This window comes from Ischnura elegans, chromosome 12 (assembly GCF_921293095.1).
Source record: "Ischnura elegans chromosome 12, ioIscEleg1.1, whole genome shotgun sequence".
Classification (NCBI taxonomy): Eukaryota; Metazoa; Arthropoda; class Insecta; order Odonata; family Coenagrionidae; genus Ischnura; species Ischnura elegans.
In genome coordinates this window covers 60063419-60084062 of record NC_060257.1, presented here as the reverse complement: position 1 = coordinate 60084062, position 20644 = coordinate 60063419, and the positions used below count along the sequence as shown (strand labels likewise).

The 20644-nt window shown below is 36.4% G+C and overlaps 1 long non-coding RNA gene across 6 annotated transcripts; it reads right to left on the bottom strand.

The window, feature by feature from the left end:
- Window positions 1-9402: 9402 nt before the first annotated feature.
- On the bottom strand, window positions 9403-13552 carry LOC124169670. 6 transcript variants are annotated; one of them, XR_006867195.1, is made up of 10 exons: window positions 13511-13552; window positions 13276-13346; window positions 12162-12297; window positions 11851-12088; window positions 11617-11776; window positions 11320-11543; window positions 11086-11244; window positions 10114-11005; window positions 9764-9857; window positions 9403-9557 (listed from the first exon to the last, which is right to left on the bottom strand). It is a non-coding gene; the product is annotated as an uncharacterized LOC124169670 (long non-coding RNA). The 6 variants fall into 6 exon arrangements; XR_006867192.1 differs by having other exon boundaries at window positions 9403-9857; window positions 10114-10309; window positions 10401-11005; XR_006867191.1 differs by having other exon boundaries at window positions 9403-9857; window positions 10114-10309; window positions 10543-11005.
- Window positions 13553-20644: the final 7092 nt, after the last annotated feature.

Genomic DNA, 20644 nt, shown 5'->3' with positions numbered 1-20644 from the left:
GACGGTTTTCAAAGCACTGCATAGAACAAGTGACTTTGTACGCAGTCGCGAGAAAAGGTGCAAAATCATAAGCATCAAGGATGGAATTCGCCACGAAAATGAGTTCACCTGTCGGTCGCCGCCTCCAAAAACTTTACCATCACCCACGCCGAGACTCAAATATGGAGGTATAGTAGGATAGTTGAGGTTAGAACCAGGGGCGGATCCAGAATTTTTTCTGGGGGGGGGGACACAAGGGTCTGACAGGCAAACTGTCTTATCATAATTGAGATTAAAAACAACATACAATAATTAGTGTACGAAATTTTCTCTTTATTTTAGTTTGAAAGTTTTTAATATATAGCCTGAATCAAACGATCATTTTATCCGTCATTTCTGAGTGATCACTCGCAAATGATCGTCGCCGTCAATTGTTTTTCGCGATCACTACAATGATGGAGATTTCCATCACTTTTTTCGTCACTCGCCTGGTCGCTTTTTCTATCGCTGAAACCGTCACTAAAACCCCATATCAGCCAATCAGAACGCATAGATTACATGATATTGCATCCTGTGACACAGTGGATGGCTTGCTCCAAGAACTTAGATGGTGCTGGATGTGATAAGATTCATGCTATTACAGCCAGGGCCGGATTTACCCAAATTTACGCTCTAGGCACCTCTCTATGGAGGGCCCCTCCTCACTTGAGCCCCACCCCCTCCCCGATTTTTATGATAAAGCATAGCCACTCGCATGAGGTAAGGTTAGAAAAAAAGGGATAAACAGATATGGCTGACAGCATACGTTTATGCTTGAATTTTTGCGCAGGGAAAACATGGGAAATTAAATTAAAGAAAAACAGCTTGGAGAAAAACTAAATGAAACAGTTTGACTTTAATGCAATTAAAACACTTAATGAATACCCTTTCCAAAAGTAATGTCTAGCCTTAATTCATACTACAGAAAAAGAAGAGTAACTTCAAAAATAGAAACATTACGTACTGCTGTAACTGAATGAACTGCCGCCCTTTGAAGGTGCCCCTTTGACTGCGACGCCCGTGGGCACGTGCCTATTTCGCCTAACGGTAAATCCGGCCCTGATTACAGCTATAAAATAAAAACAAACATGTCATCGATACGTCGGCCATATTAGGAAATGACGTCAGCGCCTCCAGCGCCGCCATCTGTGAGTTGAGTCTCGAATTACGAGTACCCTTGATGGGACTGGATATCGATGAGCACTACAGAAAACAAAAACTTATGACTTGCCGATCACCCAAGTTTTTTAATATTTGAGAGAGGCAAAAAAAACTCTTATTTCTTCTCCCCTCAAAACTTTCCAGCCATCTCCGAAGCTTCGATCCACCGGACAAATAAGTGTGTACTTAACGATTTTAATCAATCGCTTGCCGTGGTGTATGAGGCGAAAAGTTTCAGGGTCCGAACTTTTCGATGCAAAAAAAAAAACAAAATAGAACCTCCGCTCGCGAGTAGAGAGTAAAAAGATTTTTCTCCGGAGATGAGCCTTCGTAATGGCTTCCGAGGTCATTAAGGTCGCAAGGAATTAGATTGCCCAATGGCTTCGCGCGCTTGCAGCGGCACGGGTCAATAGTTCCCGCGCGCTTAACACCTCTTTTCCATTACCTGCTTCTTACCGTGGTAGCGTTTGGGCTCGTTAACTATCTAAACTCCTTCAAGAACACGTTGTTTTTAAGGATTACGAAGGCTTCCCAAAAAAATAAGTTGCTAAGTCTCGAAAAACTATTAAGCAGATTAATTATTATTAAACTGGGGAACAATATTTAACATATTTTTTGTTGATTTCGATTTTCGAGCTCATTCCGAAGTCTGCAAATGTAATTAGCTTTTTTCTACCATGTCAAGTTTTATCTCCACACATAGGCGGATCGGCGGGGGGGACGGGGGCACGTGCCCCCCCAGACCCTTAAAAATATGCAAGATTTTTAATGCGGTCCCATTATCATTGCGCTCGCTTTGTATCACTAGGTATCCTTGTGCCCCCCCTCAGAACAAAATCCTGGATACGCCCCCCCCCTAGAAAGAAATCCTGGATCCGCCCCTGTCTCCACACCTTATGACTTGTGACCACTCTCGTTTAAATTGAGTGCGTATCACAGGAGGCATCGTTGCTCTCCGATTGGATGACATGAAATCTCCCTGACTAACGCCGTAGGAGACCAGTCAAAGGTAGATCGCGGTATAGTTACGCAGAGAGCTCACGTGATAATCGGGTTGTATACACCTTACCTACTTTGCTGTTAGTTTTCACGCATTCAGAGACCGTACCTTTTATTAACTCTCATAGTGCTATTATTCTTCCTGGGGTAGTGGCGATAAACGCGGAGAGTATTTTCATAACTAAGAAAAAAAACAAAATGAAGTTATTTTACTACGAGGGACGTTTTTTTTCAACCCGCGATAGCTAAGCAAAAACAAAATACAAGCGATAGGCGGGTACTGCGCGCATAGGGCAACTGCACATTCTCCGCACCACACGATCACACGACCACCACACACATTTACGACCGTAAGTTTTTAGTTTAAGGTTAGCAGCAATCTCATTAACTACACTGCCTCAATTGATTCTCCCGCCAAGGGTGCACTGCGGAGAGACACCCAGAAAACTCGCCGAATGACTTAAGCATTGACATGCATTGGTCTTTATGCCGATAAAAGAGAATTTTTCTTCAATGCAATGTGGCTAGAGTGTCAAACATTACGTCCATTCCCATGAAAAACAAAAGAGGAGACGTGTGCTGGCTTCAGGAAGTGTTCTGATGGTTCTGATCCATGGCAACGACCGTCATCTCAGCGCTGATGCAGCCCAACTGCTCCTTGAACAATTTCAATGGGACATTTTCGATCACCCTCCGTCCAATGCCGACATATGCAGTGCCGTGTGACTTCCATTTTCACACTGAAATGAAGATGTGGCTAGGAGGGAAGCGTTTTCAAACGGGCGATGAGCTTCAGGGCAAAGGCAAATTTCGTAGGGAAGTCATCGGCGGCAACATCCTATGAAGAAGGTCCTCAATCAACCTCAACAATTCCTCAATCGCCGAGGCAATTATGTCGAAAGGACACCACAAGTGAGCTCAAAATTTAGAAATTAAATAATTTTTCATCAATCACTTGGTCTTCTGTTCATGACCCATCGGAGGTTAAAAAAAAACGCCCCTCGTACGCTTATGCGTTTCATATGCGTTTTTAAAAAATTGAATAGGTTAAAATGGTTAATTTTGACAAAATATTTTTACGTTTACTGAAATAAGTAATAGCAATGTAATAAGTCATAGCAAATTAAATAATGGACTACGTAACAACCGATATATCGGCACTTTTCGCCCGAGTGGCAATAACCAATATATCGGCCCGCCGCACTAAAAGGGAGCAGCTATATATTTTGTATATAACCTTTGTATAATTTAAAACATTCTGTATGGATAGCATGAAAAATGGCATTTCCTTTTAAATTACTTTCTTTGTAAATTTTGAATGGCACTGAAAGACAAAAAGAAGGTATCCTCTACCTCAAAAAGTTGGCGTGATAGATAAAAACCGTGGTTATTTATTTATCAATTATCTCATTTCTTAAAACAAATCACATGCATCTAAGACAACGAAATGGCTGTTCCCCAGTGTTACCAACGTTACCGATTAAGGTTGGTCCCTTGGAGTATTTAAGAAGTATTCTGGTATTATCTTCTTGAGCTTCCCTCTCCAATCACAATGAGGCCTACTCCATTTCATTCTATCTAAATATCTATCTAAATTCTTTTCCTTCCTCTCCCTCGTTTGTCTGACCTTCTACCCTCTAATACTATCATCCCCTCTCCGCTAAGTACTCGCTCCATCCATACCTTCAGTCTCATCCGTATCTCACCTAGAAGCTGCCTCTCCTCACCCACCATGTCCAGCACTTCGTCGTTTCTTTCTCTCCTTCCACTTTACCTTCTTCATTTCTCTTCACACTCACATCTCGAATGCCTCCAGTCTTCTCTCGTCCTCCTTCATAAGTGTACACGACTCCGCACCGTAAAGAGCTACAATCCAGGTAAGACTCTTCACTAGTCTTTTCTTTGACTTCTTACGTAAAGATCCCCTCACAAGCTCCTTCCTAATCATGAACGCCATCTTTTCTAAAGCAAATCTCCTCCTGATTTCCTTACTGATGTATCCGTTTTCCTCTAACGTGCTGCCCGAATAGTTGTATTTCTCCATCGGCGCAATTTTTTGTTCATACTCCGGCCTCAATAGTGTAAAAAAAATATTTCACGAGTTTTCTATCTTACTTTGTACGGTCATTTTAATTGGTGCGTTGATATAACTGTAAATATTGGTAGTGTGTCCCTGGTTTTACCGAATTTTTAAAGTTCTTCAAAAATTAATCGTTAGAATTTAGCCTAATTGTCGTTGGTTTCGGACGATCTTTTCGCTGTTGATTGGCTATGTTCATGATTTTAATTCGGAAGATAGAAAGTTTGAATATTGAATAGGTATCCGATGTACAAATCTACATCACCTATCTGCATACAACGCCGCAAGTCGCTTCTATAGGCGTATGGCGGCGGGCTGCAGGCGTATACCAAAAAAAAAAGAAATGCGCTAACGAAGTTCTCCACAGCATTTATTTATGTCCTCGATTGTTCGGGGGGGAAAGAGAAATTGTTATACCTTTCCGGTTTGCAAAATATCTGTCTTAATTTATTGTTTTTGGGTTTACAGGTTAACCTGGAGGACTGTAAAAATAGAGAAAACAGTCACCTGAAAATAAGTAGACATTAATCTACTATTAGACATTAATCCACAATTCAGTAGGATTTGTATGTCACCTTTTATTATGCATATTATCTGGCAGTTGTGCTACTATTAAAAATTTAGCATAATGCATTTAGTACTATACTAATTCCTGAGTGTTGCCGTTCGAGCTTAAACTCTAATTTTTGCATGACTTTATCGTTCATAATTTTTGCATCATGGAATTACAGATTTCATTCATATCATGAATATTTATTGTCATATCTCTTCTATTCTCTCGATGGCCTTTTCACTCTATTGAAAAATTCAAACTTATTGAGTGACCGTATTATTCATGAATTTAACTTGGTAAAAACAAAATAGGTATGCCATTAAAAGCTTTTGAGATTGGTCCAGGAAAATGTAAAGAAACGCGGAGGACTATTCAGACAATTAGCCAATCAGACATTAATCCACAATTCAGTAACATTTTTATTGAACCTCTCTTCTTGAGAGTTATACGTAACAGAAGTGATCATGATATATTCCATAACGAACGCAATTAGTTAAAATACCATTCGAACAAAATTAGTTGGAATACCATAGCCTGAGTGTTGCTCTATGAACTTAGAGAATTTATGATTTTTTTCTTGTCTTTTCCGGCCAGATTTTTTGCTTCATAGGAATTTAAAGTTCAGTTATTTCATGAATATTTATTATTATTATTTTTTTTCCTTTTCTTGACCTTATTTAATATATAATATGGTATTTCCTGGAGTATAGGTAATTTATACAAAAGTTAGCAGCCAACGTTTCGATTTATTTTCTTAAATCATCTTCAGGGCTATGTTAGAAAAAGTGTGAAACAATATAAAATACAGAGAATAAGACGATACACAATATTTATACATAAAGAAGGAACAATAGGGTTTTTTTATATAATACAACATAATTTAAAGAAATATGTATATATAAACATATACATATTTATACATATTTATGTATATTTATACATATTTCTTTAAATTATATTGTATTATATAAAAAAACCAATTGTTCCTTCTTCATGTATAAATATTGTGTATCGTCTTATTCTCTGTATTTTATATTGTTTCACACTTTTTCTAACATAGCCCTGAAGATGATTTAAGAAAATAAATCGAAACGTTGGCTGCTAACTTTTGTATAAATGACCTATACTCCAGGAAATACCATATTATAAATATTTATTTTCATGTATATTTATTTACATATATATACGTATACACATTAATGAATATTTATTTAGCGAAAATAGTCTCCTGAAAATAAGCCTATTGGACATTAATCTACAATTCAGTAGGACTTGTATATTTGCTCTTCTGATGGGCATTACCTGGTGGACGTTCTTCTATTATATATTTATGAAAAAGGCATAAATATAAATGACCGACGCCTGAGTGTTGCTGTTAGAGCTTAGATTAATTATAATTAATGCAAAACTTTTCGGTTATGATTTTTTGCATCATAGAATTTCAGAGTTTAGTGGTGTCATGAATATTTATTTATATTTTATTTTTTCGATGGTCTATACACTTCATTAAAAAATCAAACGTATTGATGAACTGCCGTATTCATGAATTCAACTTAATAGAAACTAAAAAAAATACCAAATAGGTATGCCATTAGACACTTTTGACGTCGATCTGGGAAAATGTGAAAAGAAGTTGCGAGATGGCTATCCAGAAAATAAGCCTATCAGACATAAATCCACAATTCACAACGGTTTTTGTTACATCTCTCCTCTTAAGTATTCTACATGAAAGAGGTAGTCCTAATAAATGTCACAATGAAAAAAATTAATTGGAATACCATTGTTTAAGTGTTGCTTTATGAATTTACATAATTAATGATTTTTTGATGACTTTTCTGTTCAGATTTTTTGCTTCATAGAATTTCAGAGTTCAATGATTTCATAAATATTTATTTTGCGTGCATATACGTATACACATTTATGAATATTTATTCAGCGAAAAGATTCTCTAGAAAATAAGCGTATCAGACATAAATCCTGATTTCAGTACGAATTTATTACATCTCTCTCTATTCTACACGAAAGAAGTGATCCTGGTAATTGTCACAATGAAAGATATTAATTGGAATACCATTGCCCGAGTGTTTTGATTCATGAACTTTGATAATTAATGATTTTTTCATGACTTTTCTTTTCAGCAATTTTGCTTCGTGGCGTTTTACGAGGTCAGTCGTTTCATGAATATTAATTTTCATCTCTTTTTTATGCTCCCGTTGGCCTCAGGCCTCGATAAAAAATTCAGTTGAAAAATAAACTCCATCGATTGCAATCAAAATGCCTTCGCATGAAATCCGACGGATCTGCAAAAAAAAGATACAAGCGTGAATTTATGCTTTCCCGAACCCCTTGCACGTGACGACGACACGTGGTGGCAAGCCGTAAAAAGAGCCTTTGTAAAAAATTCACTCCTCTCCGCGTCGCTGATGTTCAGCATTATTGGCTGACTTCTCAAAGCATCTGGGTTGCAATATGCTACCACTATGACCCAAGACCCACATTTAGTCCGACACTTTTATTAAAGATTTGTTCGCCTTGGTGTTAATATTTATTTTCGTTCCGGAGGTTGAAATTTATGCTTTTAATACATCATCGGTAGGTAATAATCCCACGAAGTACAAAGCTATTCTCAAGGTGCCAAGAAATAGTATCCAATTAAAACGTGTTTGTCTGGGACGAGCAACTCCACTGGTGATTTGAGTATCCTGACTTAACTGACCCTTAAGGTAACTTTTTCCAACTTAAGCAAAGCTACTAATCACACGAATTTCAAAGCTTTTTACTATTGTCAAAGTATCAAGAAAGTAACTCCAATTAAAAACGCGTTTGTTTGGGCCGTTCCAGGGCAACTTAACTTGACTTAACTGGCCCTTATTAATTTTAATAGATCATCGGTTGGTAATAATTCCACGAAGTACAAAGCTAATCTCAAGGTGCCAAGAAAAACTCTCCAATTTAAAACGTGTTTGTCTGGGACGAGCAACTCCACTGGTGATTTGAGTACCTTGACTTAACTCGCCCTTAAGGTAACGGTTTTTTTCCAACTCAAACAAAGCTACTAATCACACAAAGTTAAAAGCTTTTTACTATTGTCAAGGTGTCAAGAAAGTAACTCCAATTAAAAACGTGTTTGTTTGGGCCGTCCCAGGTTAACTTAACTGGTGGTTAAATTAACCTTAACTTAACTGGACCTTATTGATTTTAGTAGATTATCGGTTGGTAATATTCCCGCGAAGTATAAGGCTATTCTCAAGGTATCAAGAAAGAGTCTCCAATTTAACTGCGTTTGTCTGGGCCATGCCAGGGCTACTTAACTGGTGGTTAGAGTAACCTTGAGTGGCCCTTAAGGTAACCGATATTTACCAACTCAAGCCAATCGTCATCATTGCATACTCAAAGAAAACCTAACCTCAGTTCTGAAAACATACTGATGACCACCTGGGCTCCATAATTTTTCAAGAGTGTTCACGCATTTGATGGTATTTCTCCAGGATATGATTGGCGATAAATATGTTTCTTTTATAAGTCTTGGACTTAAACCCATTTCAGCCAACCGTAGCTGTATGGCTATATCGTACCTTTCTCTGCACATAAGGCTCGTGAAGAAAACCCGAAATCCTTTTTGCTGTGAAATGTTTGCAAATAGAGGGTGATTCAAAAAGACTTCCACCACTTTTACACTTTTTTAAACGTTAGCACCAAAACTATGTTTATAACGATGTGTATTCCAATAAAAATAAACTTTACTCTTATTTATAAATGATTCGAATAAAATGTTTTGCTAATTTTTAAATATATAGTTTAACAATGAAAACCTACTGTTTTTGAAAAATAAAAAAGTTGCAACAAATGATGTACAGCCATAAAATGCATTATAATTTTTTATTACGCCCAATTTGACCTATTTAAGCCAAGGAAATCATGAAAAATCATTGTTCCAATCAAAGCATTCTATATCCCGGATGAAAAAAGGGTAACTCCCTCAACGAACAGTTCTTTCCTCAATAGATTTTCACGCAAAGTGGGCTAAGATAAGGTTGCCGGTAGCTACAGAGGACTTTTCGTCCTCAAGACATTAATTAAACGCTTTTTTTATTAACAAGACGTAATATTACGTCCATAGCACGCAAAGTGTTAAAAATTTATAACTTTGCTAAGAAGAAAGGAGAGCTAATTACTACCTTTCGTCGAATTTAGAAAGCTCTAAAGTTCTAAAACACTTAAGTTACATTTAGTTGCTCATTTGTTCGCTTGAGGCGCTTTTGACGTCAACCTTATGACCATAGAGCATCTGGAGAGGGCGTTAGCTACCCCTCCTACGGTAGGAAAGTGAAGCCAGGGGGGCGTGGCACTTTAGCCGGTCCGCCATATTCCATTACCCCGGGTGGAGCAGAAATACATGGTTCCTTATGGGGAATTCGTCAAAGGAAACTCAATATTTTACCTATTGACAGCCGGAAAAAGCCGTTCCCACCGATGAGGGAAGGTTATCTGTTGAATATAAAACCGGAAAAAATGCATCTTTTGGATGAAATAAACGATTCAACCACGGTGTAGCAAATTAAAAATATGACGCACGCACGATTAACAATAAATCTTAGGCAGACATGATGTAACATTCCATTATAATGTATTCAGATTAACAAGAGAACTATGAATACACGATAAGGCTGCCACACACCCAGGATTATTTCCAATTTCTGTATGTTCATACACCCTCAATTACATTGGCTACTGGATTAGCTGAACCTGCAATGAAAAATATGTAAAAACAATTCAGCTGTATTAAACCTAAATAGGATATATTTGACAATTTCTATGGACAGAGTCTGTGTGATATATCAAATTCTTAGTATCACCAATAAGGTAAACCTCTGGATGTTTATGAAAAATGCTATCACTTAAGTTTCTATTTCATCAGTAGAACAATGAATGATCAATTGCAATTTGCATACAACTTTCTGCAAAATAATTCTTATGTCGAGAGGGTGATCTTCCTACTAGCACTGTCTTTCTGCTGGACTTCCCCCCCCCTCCTCTGCTAAGGAGCTGAAATGCAGTAATTCAAGAATTCCGTTAAAAAGTTAAAGGTCCACTGGGAAACTATAAAACAGAACAATATGAAATCACCATTCCACAACACTATCACTCCTTGAAAAATACATTTCATCATTTACCAAAATATCTGCATTTATAATTTCATTAAATAACTACAATAATAATAAAATATTCCATTGTTTAATGACCACTATAGTATGCCTTCTGACTATTCAAGCTAACTCACGTCTTAAAATTAACCACTTACCAAACAGCAGGATTGGTGATTGAATTTCATATAAAATAGGCATTTCCAACCATGTCCTCCATATTAATGCTTCTCACCATTAGGAAAAGGAAACCTAACATACATACAAAGTACTTTCATGGAATGTTTTGTAGATGCACTTCCATCACTCATCAAACAATCTTAACTTTCAAGGTAGCATAAAACAGTAACATTTCTGGAAAACAAAGAAAATTTAGAGTCATTTAATATAGGCAGTGAATTTATGCTGGTAAAAAACCTAACCTATTGGAAAAAAACATTTTCACCATGAATAGGATATTTCGAACAAATATTGCAATTCAGCAAAGACCTCAAGTCAATCTTAATCACTCATTCATCATCATCATTAGCCACCAATGCTAAGATTGGTTTAACACAGCTCTCCATTCCTCTCTCCTGTCCGCTAACCTTTTCACAGCAATGGATTTCTTCTCTTTCACATCCCTTATAACCTGTCACATTTCCCTCATTAATTCGGGACCTTCCTCTGCCCTTCTTCCCTCCCATCTGACCTTCCTTTTTGCAGAAAGCCTTCTTTCAATGAGCTAATCTACTGACTATTTACATCCTGCATTGTCCATCCTTGATAATTGGGTTTCCCAGGTAAGGAAACTCTTTCACCCATTCTAGCTTATGCTTTTATGGGTTAATGTTCGTCTTAGTCTCCTCTGCTCCACTGCATACTAGCTTCTTAGTCTTGTTTTTATTGATCTTCAGGTGATATCTGGCTATTATCCTTTACATATTTTTCAATACGATGACAAATCATTCATATATCTGACACAAGACCGTTATGGAACACATGATAAATGTTCCTCACGTACAATATCCAACACAGCATTACAAGCAGCAGGATGACTTCCAGCCATTTCTGAAAAGGCAGTAAATTTTGAAGAAGAATATCAGCTGAAAAATGGCTGAGAATATTATCAAAACAAATGGAAAACTTACGAATAGGAAGTGACACTCCCATTTCTTAAGAAGTGATCTCAAATCCAGAATACAGTTTATATCTAATGTTCCACATCACCGTGGAACGTGCCATAACCATTCCTCAGGTAAAAAATCCAACATAGCATTACACCAAGTAGAATGGACTCAAAAACATTCCTGAAAAGTAAGTAACTCTTGAACAGTACTCTAACAATGGCTGTGAATATTATCTAAACAAAATGAAACACTTACCACCAGAAAGAGATGCCATCAATTTTTAAGACGTGATTTCAAATCCAGACTACAGTTCAAGTACAGCATAATGTCATTCCCCCACTTAGTGACCCCCATCATTTCATATTTCATACTCAACATACAAGCGGAATATGTCATACATATTCTCTTAAACATAAAAATTCTTAAGGAACTTAATTTAACACAGCATCACTCCAAGCACGTTGAAGACGATCACATTTCTGAAAAGTATGTAACTTTTAAACTGGAACTCGGAATTTCTGTGAATATTATCAAAGCAAATGGAAAACTTACCAATACGAAGTGACACCCCCATTTCTTAAGAAGTGATCTCAAATCCAGAATAGAGTTTATATCTCATGTTTCACATCGGTGTGGAGCGTGCCATAAACATTCCTCAGGTACAAAATCCAACATAGCATTACACCAAGTAGAATGGACTCCAAAAACATTCCTGAAAAGTACTTTCACTCTTGAACACAACACGAAAAATGGCTGTGAATATTATGTAAATAAAAATTACCTTACCGATAGGAAAAGAATGCCATCAATTAAAAAGAAGTCGTTTCGAATCCAGAATACAGTTCATTTTAGACTTCATGTAGATATCATTAGGTCAGCCTCCAGTTACAGACACCCTTCAAGGAGATGAAAGCCAGGTAATTATGATTCAGCTTAGTCATGGAACATGCAGCACATATCCCTGTGGTTTAACATCCAATGCAGCAACACATGTTTAACCAGCTGAATGAATGCAGAAAACACTCTGAAAAGAAATTACCTCTTAAAAAGGAATCCGAGCATGCCTGATAATATTATCTAAACAGAAATAAACTTACCGATAGGAAAAGAATACCATCAATTAAAAAGAAGTCGTTTCGAATCCAGAATACAGTTCATTTTAGACTTCATGTTGATATCATTTGGTCAGCCTCCAGTCAAAGTTGTTACCACAAAAACAAATATAAACAACACCTACGAGCAAAAAAAGATGAACAAGAGCTAAATGAAAAATGATATTAACCAAACATTGCAGTAACTAGCAGCAAAAACTAATTACAACATGTGGCCTCCGCTTTCTAAGAGATATGGGGACATGAATGGGCTATGGAACAAGACAAAACACATTCAGGGCATGTTAAGTGGTCAAGATTCAATAATACTGTCAAATTATGCTTTCACAACGATGTTTTTAAGACTGAGCATTTTATTTCTCAATGAGATCAATTAAGGTGTATATAAACCTATCAACAGAGGAAGAATTTCATGCTCTTTTGTTGCTGAGTAAGTGATGTTACCGGTCATCGCTAATGATCATAACAACTTTTCGGTCGATAATTGTAATATTGCCTGGCATTCCTATCAAAACATGAGACGCAATTGTAAGGCCAGTATAATAACTTATTAATTTTGCATTTTAGATCTTATTTCCACAATTTGTGGAAACCAAAATAAATTTGCCAATGCTTGGTTGAGAACCACCTGAACATATGTTATGTTTTTAACAGACGTCGAATTTTGGTGCCTTAGAGTGCCATGCGTATCTCCGCTCTAAATAGACCTAATATCTGAACATTAAGTGTTCAATGATGCACAGTATTCACTCACATCTCACAACTTGCACAGCGAATTGGTACCTTTTTTACCATTATGTTAATACACCAAAATGTTCACCAGCGAAGGTAGGCAGAGATGAAAAGAGTTCCAAAAACGAACTGATATTTTTTTAAATTTCTTACTTCATTATGATAAGCATTATCGCTCATGACAAAATCCAACATAGAATAATATAATTTTAGCACTGATAAGTATTAAGTAGCAATTAACCTGTAAACTGCCGCACAGGAGTCCACCTGCTGCACGTGGCACATACATAGACAATTAACAAGGTTCACCATGCACTTCAAGCAAATGCTACAGATATTACTAATAATTGACTATTTTGTAACTTACCGGTGGAATGTAATTCCTGGTATCCTTTTATCGGGGCAATTACTGCACCCGTAAGCCGCGCAGCAAACCATCTGCGAAGGTTGAATAAAAATGTCGTTTTCAAGGTTAAATACTCACTTTTTAACGGAGAAAATAATATATCAGTATTAAGATGAATTCTAGAATATCAGCATACGTTCAGAATGCTTCAGCAGCATCGGATTACTGAAAATTAGGTGATTTTCTTAACACGTACCTTTATGAGAAAACGAGCGAGCGGGGTAAAGGAATATGGCGGACGAACAAAAGCGCATCGGGTAAACAGGTTTCTGCTGGCTTCACTTTTTTCACCTAACGCCCTCTCCAGATGCTCTATGCTTATGACAATGCACTTCTTCTCTGACCCTGAAGAAGGCCCTACCTCGTCCCTTGTGATTTTTACTTACGAGGTTATGTTGAGAACAGTGGCGGATACATATAGGGACGACCCCGCCATTGCGGGGCTGCCCGCATTGTCGAACAATTGAGGACCACAATTGTAACTTTTTTATATTATAGATGGCATTGTATTGTATATGATTATCAGAGTCCTCTGGATGGCAGTTCTCTACACTACTCCCTCATAGGGTCTTTGTAGTGTGTTATCAACAATCCAGATGACTCTGATGATTATAATCAGTTTAAATAAAACTATCTTAAATTTTGCATGAAACTTGATTATTTTTCATTACGATAAAAGTATGGGTAGCTCAAAATATCAGTTGCACTCCCCCTTGATTTATTTCTGTATCCGTTTCTGGTCAACCCCTTGCGCTGAAACGACGAGTTCAGCTCATCATGAACTTCCGGAGCCAAATCGCGCAATGACAAGTGAAGCGCGTCATCAAAACTTCATCATTTTGGCACTACTTATTGGAACAATATAAATATTTTGAAGTAATGAAATTATTTTATACGAGTGGCAATAGCTGTGAAATCGATTTATTTAACTAATTACTTGACAATATGAAATAATAATCACTTTGTATTTCACTGTTATAAGTTGATTAAAAACTATAAAATATCATTTTTAGGGATGGACGGATCCAGGATTTTTTTAGGATCCGGATTCGGATCGGATCCTTGATTTTCGGAGCCGGATCTTTCGGATCGGATATTTTCGGAGTCAAGTGCATTTTCCTGCAATTCCTGTTATTGAACGAAGAAATTATTCAAGTTTATTCTGGGTACGTACAATCGAAGGAATGCTTTTTGGATTTTCATGCACATTTTAATATTTTTATAAATTAAAGTCATTTTTATAGGCTTACAAGTTGTTTTTTTTTAACATTTTACATGCTCAGGACTGTTACCATCACTGTTACGCTTGGGTTTGGAAATGAAAATAGGAAAAATCTTCGGATAAACCACTGACCAGTGGCGTAGGACAAGAATCGCATGCGACGGCAAATTTGAAGAGAAAATCGGAACTCTTTCCACCCTTATAGGGAGTTGCATTCACTGAAGCTATCATTTAAAATTTCGGATCCCGATCCGAATTCTTCCGCGACTTTGGATCCGATTTATCCGATGAAGGGCAATATCCGCGGATATCCCATCACTAATCATTTCCCTACCATTCTATTTAAAAAGAACCGCAGAATAAATAAATAGAGGATAGCAGCACGGCATTCAGAAAATAAATTAAAGTGGAAGGGGTTAAGGATATTGTGTTTCGACCACCTCTACCATTAATTACACGGACGACAAAAAATAATTTTTTCTCGAGCCCTGGTACCATTCCTGCTGATTCTTATGTGAAATGACCTTCTGAATCCGAATATGACATCCGTTTTCCTCCATCACTCACCATTTTCGGGGGGAAGCCCCCCTCTAATTTTCATCACTTTTACAATAATTTGGAGGTATGATAAGGATTATATCAGCATTTATATTTTTTTATTACGTTTTTGTTTTAAAAGTTGTAAAACATGATAATTAGTGGTAAGAATGTAGATTTGGGGGGGATTAGTTTCCGTTAATGATTAAAAAAACGCATTAAAAATTATCAACCTTTTCTTTTTTTTGCAATTTTTTCACTTATTTTCTTCATTTTTCACTGCTCCCATTTCATCTTCCCCTACCCGAAATATCCCAGAATGATGGAAAAATATATCAACAGCTCATATTAGCAATAATAAAAATATTTTAGAACACGGCATGGAAAAAATAATGAAAATGTGTGCCAACAGTTCAGAAGGTACGCTACCACGCTGGCGCCCTCAATACGACACGCGCATCAACAAAGAGAAAAATAAAAAATGTGAAGAACGATGAATAACATAAGTAATTTAGCATTTGATTTCCCTTTATACACTGAGGTAGAATTTCTCATAAAAAAACCAGCAGTAGGCCTAATATACATACCAACATACCCGCATTCAACTTCTCTGAAAATCTCCTCTCCTTTGGTGATATTTTCATGGAACCGTTCCCAATGTAAATTTGAAACTGCTCCAAAATATTCTATGAAAAGGTCTAGGTGTGAATGTAGGAAATGCATTTTTAGTGATATGTTACACCCCATGACCTAATACGCTGACAGCAATTCCTTAACATGGGCGACATAATCATCACTTCTTTGTCACCCAAAAAGTTCTAATACACGTTTCAGAATCCAAGACAAGCTAATTTTCTTTATGACCCAGGTGTTTCATAAACGTCGAATCTTGGAAAAGTTTCCTATTCTAGGGGCCCACGAATTTCTCACTTGGTTTTAGCCTTACCAAAACGAAGGCTTTAAGTTAAAAATTGAAATTCAGCTCCTGTCTTGTCAATAACTTTCACAAAATATTTCATCTGTCCTAGTTTGATGTGCAATGGTGGCAAGTGAATATTTTCTGTCGGAACCAGGGAAACATGAGCGACATTTTTATAACCATGTGTGAAACTTTCTCGCACAGGCCAGTTCCGTAAGATATAATGTTTTTCTCGGGCGCGGCTGTTGTATTCACAAAGGAAGCAGTTCAGAAGCAGCAATAGTAGTTCGACCAAGTATTTCGTCAAATTACTGTAACAAGTGGTTCAGCAAACACTTGGAGCTTAATCCTAGCCCTGAACGCCAATTTGGCAGCCAGGGTAAAATTTATATGCAGTTTTAAGAATTAAAGAAAGAGGTTATTGTTGCGATGTTTAAGTCAATTCACCGCAAACATAGCTGAAGCGATGAGGATGATTTTTACACACGCGTAACATAATTACACATTAAATCATGGTAATAATCACAACTCAAGCCCACATACTGACATTCACTTGGAAAAAAACCGGAGTGAAACAACTTTTACTGTTTTGCACAATTGAAACTACTTTGAATAAAGGATCCTTGTCCAGAACACGGAAAAAGTTGACTCTGTGATCATAAGAGGTAAACCGAGGGAAGGTGACGACAACTTCAATAGACGTAATTGATTTGAGAGGCTGATACTTTGTCGAACTCCATGATTAAAGAGAAAGAATACTTTTTAACTCAAATGAGAATATAAACATCTCAATCTTATATTATTCGTATAATTAGAAAGTATTACTTTTCCTTTTTTTAGCTGCGAAAGCAAGAGAACTGCCGCCCAAGCCTGAGCGGGACAGGCGGGAGAGGCCAGCGTAGTAAAGTGAATCTTCCGAGCTATGCTACATATTTTAATTATTGTTGCTATGCTATGCAGCAAAACATTTTTATTATTACTGAAGTTTCTTGTTGTTATATATTTTTATTATTCGGGGGAGGATGATGTGAAATGGATAATGGAAAATTTTTTAAATATGTGAAAAGTTGCGAAAAAAATGCAAAATTGATCACTTTTAATGCGTTTTTACACAATTTACGGAGACTAATTCCCCCCAAATCTACCTCTTTACCATAAATATTAATTTTTTAGGATTTTGCTCCCCTCAAAACCCCTAGAAAAAATTTAAATGCTAAAATAATCCTTTAAATTCCTCCAAATGATCGAAAAGTGCTAAAAATTGGAGGGGGGGATCTCCCCCGAAAATGGTGGGTGATGGGGAAAAACGGAGTTCATATTCGGATTAAGGAGGTCATTTTAACGAAGAATCAGCAGGAATGGTGTCAGGGCCGATTTTCATGCCGTCCAGTGTTATTGATGATCTGAAGCAAGATATAACAACAGCTATCCAAACTGTCACGCCTGATTTGGGAGTGTGGAAGAGGTTTGAGTATCTGGTAGGGATGGACGGATCCAGGATTTTTTTCGGGTCCGGATTCGGATCGGATCCTTCATTTTCGGAGCCGGATCTTTCGGATCGGATATTTTCGTATCCAAATGCGTTTTCAAATTCCTGTCGCTGAGATTCCCCCGATGATTGTTCAATCTCTTGGGAAGAGTCACACTATGTGCCAGTCGTATTTTGCTATTTTTATTTTCCACGGTTGAAATTCTCCTACGTAACCTCTGCGAGAGCTTTCAAGCAAAACGGTTCATGACTAGGACAAGAATCGCATGCGACGGCGCATTTGAAGATAAAATCGGAACTCTTTCCAACCTTATTGCACGTTGCATTCACTGAAGCTATTATTTAAAAAAAATTCGGATCCAGATCCGATGTCTTCCGCGACTTAGGATCCGATGTATCCGATGAAGGGCATCCGCGAATATTTGGATCCGAGGTATCCGATCGGACCATCCCTAGTATCTGGTTGATATCGCTCGAGTATCTGGAGGGGATCGCATTTGTGAACTTGTTTTCAAGTGAAAAAAATCTCTTTTTAATACTTTTTATTATGTATAAGCACATTTTTGTAATGATGTACAGCAAAAATATATAATCGGGCTCAACTACAATTACACTGTCTAATTTTACGTAAATAATATGTAAATTGCAACTAAAAGTTACTCTTTGAAATATTAATCTGTTGGATTATAATTACTATTAATTTTTTTCCTATGCATAAGAAATCCCTCACAATATTTTCTGAAAAACGGGTTAATTACATGCAAGCCTGCATTTTAATTATAATTTGATGTTATTCCAAAAAAAATGAAATTGTTTGATTAATGCACTTATTTTATATATAAATATGTTCTACCAAATTTTCCTCCTTTCTATGAGGTAATCTAGCTGGGATTGTTTTTCGACCAGCGCGCGTGGAATCCAAAGGTTTCACTAACGATTACTGATATGTGTTTCTATAATGTAAACGGTTAATCTACCTCTCTCTCTCATTTCTTTAGCGGTTATGATACTATAACGAATACCCAAATGAAATTATTATTCAAATGTCCTTGCTCACTTTCCATTTTCACATTTTTCGGATCGCCCCACGTGCTCAATGAATAAACAATGCTTTTAATTATTCCCAATATCTAAATTGACGATTTAAAGACATAATTTAAGAGCATGAAAACGTGGCATTAATGATTCATTTAGCTGGATTAATGGCGAAGGCAAAGGAACAAGAAGAAATTTTCCTTACAAAAGTTAAAGAAAACTTGCTTTTCTATGAGAGGAATGGCAAAAATAATATTAAAAAACACCGGAGTTCACCGCAGTTTTACTTTCCAAATCACTATATGTTTGTTTTTTCTGTAAGGAAGTTTATATTATCACGCATTTTTCCTCAGAATATTATTACTATCGTAAATCAATTTCAATTACGTTGGTATAACAGTTCAGTACGTTTCCTCGTGAACTATAGTGCTTTATCTTATTATCAAAAGGTAAACGCCATTGTCATCAATAGAATGATTAACAAAAAAATTCAATTCATGCATGCGTAAAACTTCAGGTGTAAACAGAAATCATATGATGTTGAAATATTTTATGCTCAAATTGAAGTGCTTAGTGATTTATATTGTAAACAGGACTGCAATGAGTAATATATTTGAATGCAATATTGATCAATAGTTGCTCAAAAGTAACGATAACTCGCAGGAGCTTTGGATGAAAATACAAGGAAATATTACTTTTAAATGTATCGATTTCAAGTAATAATTACCGAAGATAAAATCGTTAGAGTAATTCGATTATTTTTTCTTCGTTGTATTACGTCATTGCTCATAACCGTTTCTTCCAATTGTACAATTTATCGGTGAGATAAACCTGTGAAATCTGTTCCTTGGCTGGGGGCCAGGAAATTAGGTGATATATGGAAACGATTATCGTAATGTATGTGACTGACCAAAATTCCGTTCGGCCTAAATATAACCATAATTATGTGCTGAATTGAAAAAAATGTGGGCTTTTTTACTCTTCGCGAGGTTGGATTTCCAAGTTTTAACCCTGGAGAATATTTGAGAGCTAGACAAATGATATAATTAAGGTAACTACGCTGTATCTGCGAGCAAATATGAAGGCTTTTATAGGTTCTTAAATCTGGGTGTTTCAGACAAAATTATAATCTACCGGTTTTCATTATTTCTGGGATTATTCTGGCGTTATTAAATTTAACCCTATGCATTCACTCTACGTGTTTTGAATCATTTCATAAATCCGCGTCGCAAAATAAAAGTAATTTCCTTTAATTATAATTGAAAAAACTATTTTGCGTGAAAAATGGTTGGTAGGTATAACCTATGGGATTTGGTGCCAGTGATTGAGATGTGATGTTACCAAATCAAAAGATTATCAAATAAAGAGTATTTTTAAATAAAATGCAAAGAGATTTTTCTACTGGAATCTTTTTTTTTCGAATCAAATGCACTCGTACTTGCATTAATTATTTTAATCTCGGCTTTTGCTAAGGTCAGCTACCCATTATTTTAATAGAAGCAGAGTGTAGTCATCAAACTTGGCATGTAAAATGATGATTGAAATGGTTGTTCTAAAATAGAAGCATGGAACCAAAGCATATCCATGTGACATTCGTGATTTCGTGTAAAATAATAGCTTTAAATTGTCAAAAAATATTTTTGCTTACCATTTGAATGATAAATACATATTCTTAATTGACATTAAACAATAATTTTTATACATGATTCCTTTTTTTACCAAGAATTTAGTTGTCCTTAGAATTAATTAACTAATTTTTCTTAGATATAGCTCAGGAACTGCATTAGCCTCGTAATTCAATATAGGTACTGCACCATCAACTCCATTGATGTACGTGTAGTGTTTTCCTTAAAGTAATTAACCCTCAACCAGTGACGTGAAATATTTGTTACACTACCAGTGACGTGCGGTCTTAGAGACCGCAATAAATCAAAACTTCATAAAATGTTGCAACGCCATTGTTATTGTTTTGTTTAATTTTTGTTTGAATGCTTAAATATTCTTAAACTTATATTAAAATTTTTACACTCCCAATACGAACCAATTTGTCATTAAAAAATGTGATTTGAAGCAGGCTCAAAAAACTGATGCTCAAAACACTTGAGTTATAATTATTCTATTTATGCAT